We start from the raw sequence: 7945 nt of genomic DNA on the forward strand, positions 1-7945 counted from the left end.
TCACTCAGAAGATTCTCTGCTGATTCTGTCAGAATACGGACAAAATGTGTCAGGATTTTCTCTGCACACGGGGCCGTGTCCAGCGGACACGGGGCCGTGTCCAGTGTGCTGTCGTTTTCTTTAAATGCAGCCTGAATCCTGCTCATTTTTGACCACTTCACCAAGCAGAGATTCCTGGGATCTTCACATATACCATCCTAGGTAAGTGCTAAAAGAAGGTTCCTAAGGACCATCTTGTCTTTTCCACTTTTGTTCATTTCTCCTTCTTCCAAAAATTTTTCAAACCTTACCTCCATGGAAGCTTGGAAACCCATGATTCCAACCTTCTATGAAAGGTTTGTAGGATTTTTTGCTACGGATTCTTGTCTAAAGTTAGTTCTATAACTTTGTTTTAAATTATTTGAGCTTAAAACGCAATAAAAGTGTATTAAAATAATTTAAAAATCTGGAATCGTTAGACAAAAATCCTGCAGACAGCTGAACACGGGGTCGTGCTCACTGAGCACTGGGCCGTGTTCGAGGTACTGTTTTGCAAAAGTTTAGTTATCTTCGGCTTATTTCGCAGAAAATGGCCAGCAGAAACAGCAGAACATCTTCAAGAAATAACCGAAATGGAAGGAGATCGTCCACGGCGGAGGATTCCCTAGTAAACTACGTTTACGCTTTGAGGGAAGCCATAGACGAAATGACGGGGGTAGAAGAAGCATTGGTGGACCGTATTAATCATCTGACGGTAGGTTTGGAGGGCTGCCTGCGAGAAGTAAACCTCCTGCACCAAAGGTTAAACCTTCTCGCTTCCCCGCCTTTGGTTCCGGTGATAACCAAAAGGGCGTGGAATGTAGTACCCGAGGTCATCATTCCAGCCGAATGGCACGCCATGCACCAAGTACCTCAACCAAGGGTGGTGCAAGGAGTCCCGGTGAGCGTTCCTCCTCGAGACACCGAAGAGAATGAAGCTACCTTCTACCTCCCAAGGGAGATAGAAGAATGGCTTTGAATGACAACCGAGGAGCCATCGGCTAGAGAGTGTTACTACATCGGGAAGCTATTCTCGAAATTTTCCTAAATAAGTAGAACCCTTATGATAACCTCATGTATCCCCTAGTTATTTAGCTAACTTAATGTAATGTCTCTCTATTAGCAATGTTATGATGGTTTTTAAGATTGATGGTTGTTTTGAGAATAAAACACACTCATGGTGGTAATGGATGAAAAAGGGAACGAGAAAGATGGAACCATGCACGAAGAACAGAGCAACCCGACAAAAATCTCCATCACAGAAGGCTCAACACGGGCCGTGCCCAACCAACACGGCCCCGTGCTGAGCCCCCTGCAGAAAATCACCCAGTTCAGGTAACTGGACACGGGCCGTGTTCAGCGGACACGCCCCCGTGTCCAGGCTTCTGTTTCAATTCTCTAATTTTTGTTACTGGCACTTGACCACGGGGCCGTGCCCGGTCAACACGGGGCCGTGTCCAGGATGCCAGTAACACAAAACTTTGCTTTTAAACCCACTTTTACACATTCTAATCAACCAAAAACATTATTTTTGGACACATTGAGGACAATGTGTAATTTAAGTGTGGGGGGGATGCTAAAACCTTGAAATTTTGCAAAATCCTAAACACAAGCCTTACACAAAACTCTATTGGAACCGCTAAACACCCCAAATTTTTTCAAAAACTTTTTCATTTTTTTATTTACTTGTCTTAGTTTAAGTTGGGAATAACAAGTTCTAAAAAGGTTATATTTTTACAAGTTTACAACCGATAGCGTCGTGATAAAAAAAAAGAACCAACATAAGAAAATTATGAAACGGCATGACAAGCTTAGTTAAAAATTCGATTATATATACTTGGTCACATAAAAACCCATTTCCACAAAAGTGAGTTTTGAGCCTTTATTGAGCATAAAAATATACATATTTAGACTAAATGCTCATTTTCGTTTCTTGTGTGAATAACCGCTTGGTTCTTACAAATCTAGAACTTGCCACGACGATACATTCTCGGTCCTTACCAACTTAAACCCAAGTAAGTAAATGATGGAGGCATTAGGACTAACCATTTTCTTTCAAAACCATTATTTTTCAATTTTTTTTATTACCTACCCAAAATCCCCCTAGATAGCCCCTTTGAGCCTAAACCTTTCATTTCATTACCCCAAAACCCTTTTTTTTACCCACCAAAAACCTTTTTATTTTTTTCACCCTTTATTTTAGTAACAAGCTCGCTTTTTCGTAAACTCACCTTTTTATGTGACGATCAAAAAAAAATGATGATGAAGTCAAAAACAAACAAAAGCTATAAAAAAGCTTGTTTGTAGAAATACTTCAAAATAAAAAGTCACTAAAAACAAGGTATTTTACGAAAACCGACGCTTTTTACGATTTTCGCCCTTTTTACTAACCACAAACCCAACCACCCACCTTTAACCCAAGCCTAACCCTTCACCCCAAAAGTCCTCTTGATATTTACAAAGGTAAAAAGTTAAAAAGGAGGAGGATTGATTGCTTGGCAAGCCTATGGAAGGCATAAGTTCCATGCCGCTCTCGAGTGATTCACTAAAAATATACACCTTCGGCCGAGTGTTGAGTGATCTCCCGTGAGGTATGTGAACTTGTATATAAATGGAATTTTAGTAAGGCATGCTATGCCCAAATAAGTAATTTATCTTATGAAAAGTTCAAAATAAATCATAACGAATAGGATTGTAAATAAGTAAAAATAAAACCTATAAAAACCTTGGATTCCCGACACTCTAGGACAAGCTAAAAACTTCTCTTCTACCTATTCCATTTGGGAGTGTAAGCCACATTTAAAGAGTTTTGCTTGAGGACAAGCAAAAGTTCAAGTGTGGGGGTATTTGATGTGTGTAAAATGCAACATATAAATCACATCAATTAAGGCATAAAACTAACCCTTTTTAAGTACTAATGTTGGAAAAAGAGTGTTTTTGTCTTCCTTTTGTATTTTCAAGATTAAATGAGCTCAAAATCACAAAAGAAGCAAAAAGACAACTAATTCTACCATAAATACAAGAAAAGGAACAAAAGTAGACTGCCCGGACCCTCAACGGCACCTCCCAAAGCAAAGGAGAAGAAACAGAGTCTGAACACGCCCCGTGTCCAGCGAACACGGGGGCGTGCCCAGGAAGCAGCAGAAAAGACAAACCAGTAGAAGCTTCCATTGCCCACCACGGGGCCGTGTCCAGCGGGCACGGGGGCGTGGTGAAAGTACAGCAGGCGCATTAATTGTAATTCGCAATTACAATTAATGAAGAGAGAGAATGTCAGACGGGCACGGGGCCGTGTCCAGCGGACACGGGGCCGTGTCCAGCCTTCTGTTCAGCCTATAAATAGAGGAGCTTGGCTTCATTTTCTCTCATCCCTTGGCACACCACCTCTCTCACACTTCATCCACCACCCACCACCACCATAACACCATCATCCACCACCATCATCCATTGTCCATCGTAGAGTGTGTGAGTCATCTCGGGATCCAAGATTGATCGTAAGAGTTCTTGACAATCAAGGCCATGTTTGCCTAAGTCTCTTACATCACTTGGTGAAGACAAGTGTTTAGTATAATACTTTTTATTTTTAATCTTTTGCACTTTTTATTTGGTTTTGTATTAATGACTTTAATAACTAGTTACTTATGTTGAAGGTGATCTTTCCTTATCGTTTGTCCGTGGTGTCTTGGCATTATTTTACTGTCTATATAAAATAAAAGATTTTCACCATTCATATCTCCACAGTCTATATGGAGGTATGTTGGCTACCTGGTCGGGGGTTAAGGGAACGGTTTGGTAAGGGTCTTGCCCTTGTTCAGCGTTTAGAGGTCCTGCTTGGGACCTGGGTCAAATTTAGTAGGATCTCCTTCAATGCCCATAGGTATTGGATGGCGGGGATCCAAACTCTTTGACCCCCTCATAAGTTAACTACTATTAATACTATAACCCGGCTATTTAGGACTGTATCCCTGCTGACTCAGACTACTTAGCCGAGGGTAACGTCACCGCCAAAAGCGGGGCCTACCACAATTTGCATTAATAACTTAACTAATTATCTTTCAATAATCCGACCCTTTAGGATTGTATCCTTGCTGACTCAAACTACTGGGTTGAAGGTAACGTCGCCTTCAAAAGAGGGGCCTACTACAATAACTAAGATAATCTCTTAAACAAGTGCAAAAGTGCGAAAATAATCAAAGGTTATACTAATACACGTGTCGGATCCAAGTGATTCATCTTGTCTATCTGTTTTTATTTTTATTTTATTTTCAGCATTTAGTTAGTTTTTATTTTTCTTAGTTTAAAACATTTTTCTAACTTTTTGATTTGATTAGACGTTGAGGATAAACCGGTATTAAAAGCTCTTGTGTCCTTGGACGACCTCGGTATCTTACCAACACTATACTACGTCCACGATGGGTGCACTTGCCCATATGTGTGTTTAGTGTTAGTGAATATCGTGTTTTATAAATTTAAAACTTGGCTAAAAGTGTAAAAAGGGGCTTAAATATATATCAAAATTATATACACACTGACACGCATCACCTTTATTGTAAATTATGGGGTTTGTCCCATTTTGGGAAATAAACTAATTGAGCATTTTCATTTTAAAAGATCCTGTCAATTATTTCCGCTGCCAAATTAAATAATCAATACCACGGGTTTCTGTCCAGTGGCTCCTGGACCGGGTCACACCGGGCCGGGGGCCGTGACAGAAAAAGGTGGTATCAGAGCCACTGATTTAAGCCAATTAAGTATTTAGAAATACTTAATTTTTCTGATTGCCATTTTGTGATTTTGTGAAAACTTAAATTTACAGTAAATAAAATCTTAACTTAAATTTTTGTGTGTCTTCATGTGTGCTATCAGCATGAATGAACTGTCGGAGGCACTCTGAAACTTTACTATCCATAGCACCGATATGGATACTACCGGCACTTTCACTGGCCACCAGGCTGATACTGAAGAGCCAATGGTGTTCCAAGCCCAATCACATGAGAAACCAAAGACGAAAAAGAGAAGAAGACTTGTAGGTTGGAGGCGTGTGTGTAGGAAGAAACCAGCGGTACAGAAAGTTATAAAGACTGAGGATCTGAAGGATAAGGGGAAAGGAAAAGAGATTGGGGAAAATTCCGGGCAAGCCCAGGAAATGCCATCATGGGAGGAGCTGGATCGTAAACTGGCACTTAGTGACCTCATCGGACCTGCCGAAGAAAACCTCTTTAATAACCCAGTTGAATCACAACTTCCAGTTAATCTAGAGCCTGCTATCCCATATCCCATTGTCAACCCACGACCTCTACACGGAGAGCTGGAAGAATGGTGGACCACTGACTGGCAATTTCAGAATCTCTTAAATAACCCTAATACCTTTTTCTTCCAGTTTGACCCTGAGCCTGCACCAAACCCACCTATGAGCACTGAGAATTTGGCTGAACTCTGCCACTATGGCGAGGAGCTGGTGGATGCAGGAAATCGAATCCGAGAAGCGGGGGAACAGATCTCATGGAAATACGACGAGAGGGAGTGTCGTTTCTGAGATGCCACTAGACTGTGGTTGCATTATGTGGTTATGTGTTTAATAATAATAAAATAATAATAAATAATAAAAATATAATCATCTAAAATAACTTAAAATAAAGCCTTTTGTAAGATAATGGTGTGTACGGATGCATACTAAAATATATAAAATATGAAAGTTGCAAAGTCGACAATTTTGGCTATACGTGTTGACATGATTCTGTGCGATTATTTTATTTGGCGTTTGGTTGTTATTTATTTGTGCCAATAACTTGTATATACTGTTAATTATCAGATGGAACACGCTATTAATGAACCCGTTAATGAAGTTAATCAATCGGAACACAATAATGAGGATCACCTTCTAAATCGGCAAGATATAGAAAACATCGTCGCTCAGGGAATAGCCAATGCTATCCCGACAATCGTCGCTGCTGTTAAAAGTCCTGTTGAACCTTTGCAAGCCAACCCCAGTAAATGCACACGCGACGATAATTTCAGTAATAGTGTTAACGGAAGTGGCAATAACGACAACTTAATTCAGGCCCCAATACTCAAGAAAATGAAAGTTGCAACATCTGGTTGCACTTATAAAGAATTTCTTGCATGTAAACCCGTTGAATTTACAGGCAATGAAGGGGCGACTGCTGCGCTGCGTTTGTTGGAAAAGACTGAAGCAGTAATTAAAATAAGTAAATGCGCAGAGGAAGACAAAGTTATTTATGCTTCTCACCTTTTCAAGGAAGAAGCATTAGAATGGTGGAATAAGGTGTTGCAAGCCAAAGGAAGTGACATGGCTTATGCCATGGGTTGGGAAGAATTTAAGCGATTGGTGGAAAGGAAATTCTGTCCCGAGTATGAAAAAGAGCAAATGGCAAATAAATCCCTAACCCACCGGATGGTAGATGTGGACTGTAGAGGGTATACTTCGAAATTCTTCGAATATGCCCGAATTGTACCAACTCTGGCTTCGTTGGAACCGGTACTTATTTCTCGCTATATTTGGGGATTAATTAGCGAGATTCGGGATATCGTTAAAGCTGCAAGGCCCCGTACAATTGATGATGCAGTGGAGTTAGCCAACACTCTGACTGACGGGCTGGTGCGTACGCGAGAAGAAAATAGGAAAATGGAGTTAGCCCAAAAGATTACCCAAGGATTTCGTGTGGGTAATAATAGCAACTTCAAGAAAAAGGGAACTGGGTCCTCTTCCATCCCGCCATTTTGCGGAAATTGCAAAAAGAAACATTTTGGAAAATGTAGAGAAAGTTGTAATTTCTGCAAAATTCCAGGCCATCGGGAGGAGGAATGTAAGAAGAAATTAAAGGTCTGCTGTAACTGTGGAGAAGCTGAGCATTTCAGACCAGAATACCCTAAATTGGTCAAACCAGCTGACAATAAAGCCAAACCTGCCGAAGGGACTACTAAGAAAAATGCAAGATCCTTTCAGCTGATGACCCAAGAAGCAGATCTGATTCCGGATGTAATCGCGGGTACGTTCCTAGTTCACAACGTTTATGTGAAAGTATTATTTGACTCTGGCGCAAACCAAAGTTTTATAAATACTTCGTTCTGCCAAGCTCTTAATCTACCTTTAACCAGACTTAAGCAAATTTATTCGATAGAAACGGCAGATGGAAATTCTGTCAACATAGATACGGTTTTGCAAAAAGGAAATATAGAACTGTCAGGTCATAAATTTTCCGCAAACATGTTACCTATGAATTTAGCTGGATTTGATGTCGTATTAGGAATGGATTGGTTAGTAACCAACCATGCTCGAATCCTTTGTGATAAGAATTCCATAGAAATTCGTGCGCCATCAGGAGAAATAATCATGGTTGCAGGAGATAAGCAGCGCAAACCCTTAAAATTCATTTCAGTAATGAAAGCTGCTAGTTATGAACGAAAGCAAGGAATAGTGTATTTGATTTCGGTAATCGTTAGCACTAAGGGTAAGGAACTTAAGGAAATTCCTGTAGTATCAGAATACCCGGATGTATTTCCGGAAGAACTGTTAGGATTGGAGGCTGTCATTATTGTGCTTGTTTGTATAAATTTGACAAATATAAAATAAGATTAAGTGCAGCGGAAATGAAAATAAACTTTGTAGGCACAATCTAAGTGGGAAATAGTTTGATAAACAGATGCTTCTTATTAAGTTGAATGATTCAATTACAAATCAAATGATTACACGCATGCTTACAGAACTAAGCTCCCCCTCAGCCTGATACTTCAAGGTTGGTTGCACAAGATGAAAGGATTGGACTGAAGGAGAAGAATCCACTCAGTCAATCAAATGTAACAGTGCAGGGTACTGCTCCATTTATAGACAAACCAAACCACTGAGGTATCTCAGCTGACGTTACCATGATAATGACATCTAACAACCTAACAAACTATAAACACT

This window comes from Helianthus annuus, chromosome 5 (assembly GCF_002127325.2).
Source record: "Helianthus annuus cultivar XRQ/B chromosome 5, HanXRQr2.0-SUNRISE, whole genome shotgun sequence".
Lineage (NCBI taxonomy): Eukaryota > Viridiplantae > Streptophyta > Magnoliopsida > Asterales > Asteraceae > Helianthus > Helianthus annuus.